This window comes from Oryctolagus cuniculus, chromosome 3 (genome assembly GCF_051225735.1).
Source record: "Oryctolagus cuniculus isolate XC-2025 breed Fujian yellow rabbit chromosome 3, ASM5122573v1, whole genome shotgun sequence".
Lineage (NCBI taxonomy): Eukaryota > Metazoa > Chordata > Mammalia > Lagomorpha > Leporidae > Oryctolagus > Oryctolagus cuniculus.
In genome coordinates, this window is record NC_142869.1 from 151,058,832 (window position 1) to 151,061,077 (window position 2,246).

General features: G+C 42.1%; 1 pseudogene; it reads left to right on the forward strand.

Annotated features, from left to right (window-relative positions):
• Positions 1 to 1,641: 1,641 nt before the first annotated feature.
• Positions 1,642 to 1,779, forward strand: LOC127491959 (U2 spliceosomal RNA; annotated as a pseudogene).
• The last annotated feature ends 467 nt before the right edge of the window (positions 1,780 to 2,246 follow it).

The window sequence follows — 2,246 nt, forward strand, 5'->3', positions numbered from 1 at the left end:
CCCAAGGACTTGGGCCATCCTCCACTGCACTCCCTGGCCACAGCAGAGAGCTGGCCTGGAAGAGGGACAACCGGGACAGAATCTGGCGCCCCGACAGGGACTAGAAGCCAGTGTGCTGGCGCCACAGGTGGAGGATTAGCCTATCGTGCCGTGGCGCCGGCCCGCTACCATTGCTTTTAACACTAGTAAGGTGACTCACCAAATGGAACACTGATGTTCAGAATAAGGAGTTAGGAGAGCACCTATAACATGAGATATGTTGTAAGGGCTCAATGTAAAGCAACTAATTCTTTTTTTAATATTTATTTATTTATTTATTTGAAAGGTAAAGTTACAGAGAAGTGGGGAGAAGACAGCATGGAAGGGAGAGAAAGAGAATAAATATTCCATCCCCTGGTGCACTCCCTAAATGGCTGCAACAGCTGGAGCTGGGCAGATCCAAAGCCAGGAGTCAGGAGCCTCCTCCAGGTCTCCCACAACAGTGCAGGAACCCAAGCCATCTTCCACTGCTTTCCCAGGCCACAGCAGAGAGCTGGATCAGAAGTGGAGCAGCCAGGACAAGAACCAGTGCCCATATGGGATGCCGGCACTGCCGGTGGTGACTTTACCCGCTACTTCACTACGCCGGCCCCAAAATACATAACATTCTTATTTTAAAGGTATTGACAAATAGCACAGCTTAATATATTATTATGTATTGGTAATTCCAATTATACCCAGCGCACCAGCCGTGGCGGACATTAGAGAACCAACGGCAAAGGAAGACCTTTCTCTCTGTCTTTCTCACTGTCTACTCTGCCTGTCAAAAAAGAAATTCCAATTATATAATAGGAACATATACAACTACTTATTGTTTAGTTTTCTTTCTAGGGAAAATATAAATGAAGTTTAAAATAAGTAATTTTCTAATCATTCTTGCTGGGAATACTACCTAAGCTCCATGTTGAACAATAATATTTATATATCTTATTCATATTTGTTGATTCAGTGAATAAACTTAAACTAGCAGTTGATCAGTTGTCTGTCTTCATGCATAAACTATTTATAAGTGTTTATCCTAAAATGTTTCTCTAATCAAAATGGTCTATGTGTATAGAAAAAGGGAGTAAGTTTGCTGTTTATATGTTGAACATATAACCTGTTAAATTACTTACTCATTCTTTAACTAGAGTGTAATAAAGATAGCATTTCAAAACATATTCACTTTGAAATTAGACCTTCTTCTCATTACAGTAGCAATAAATGATCACTGCAGATATTTTAAGAAACACAGACATGAGCAAAGAAAATATAAGGCCCATGCAACCCAGCCAATATATACACCTCTGAGTGGTATGTGAATATTATTGTATGTTTCTAGTCTGTCACTGTTTGCTTGGTTCAAAGTGGTGTTGGTCCTGCTCCTTATCTCCCAAGTAAATGTTGTATCAAGGTCTCTGACAAGTGCAGTGGATGCTCCTACTTACCAGCTTCTCTCCCACCTGCCATGGCTCTACCTTCCTTAGTTCACAGATCCACAAACTTGCTTCCTAAAAGCCCAACTTGCACTTTTTTTTTTTTTTTTTGCCAAGTTCCCACCCTGAATCTTGGTGCTCCTCCCCACTAGAAACAATACAAACTTGCATAGAATTCATCCATTTCATTGTTTCTCGGCCTTTTGGCTAAGATCAAGTGTAGTACATCCATTTCTGTGAGCTACATTTTTCCTTCTAATCTAGGACCAGAGGTGACTTGTCCTGACCTCACTTCTGGTTCCTGCACCATTACAACTGTCTGCTTGGGATGGGGCTTCTTCGGGCAGCCCTTGGGACCTTGCCAGTTGTTTTTGTTTTTGTTTTTGTTTTCAGTTCTGGGTCTGAATCCTATCTCCAAAAACCTCCCGTCAACCTTGATTTGGACATCTTTGTTCCGTGACTTGTTCACTTATCTAAGGCTGACACCTCTTGTCACTGTCTACGCAGTCTATTTCAATGTCCTGCCAACTCATTTGGGTCTAAGACTCAATGCTAGCCTACTTTGGACTTGAATTTTTTATATTAATTTTATTTATGATTTAAACTGCCTCAACCATTTGAGCCTGTTGGATTTTGCCAATATCTGCTTTTAAAATTCTCATTCAACTTTCCTTTGCATAGAAGCTTTAAGAAGCTTGACAGGCTGGCGCCACGGCTCAATAGGCTAATCCTCCGTCTAGGGCACTGGCACACCGGGTTCTAGTCCCGGTCGGGGCGCCGGATTCTGTCCCG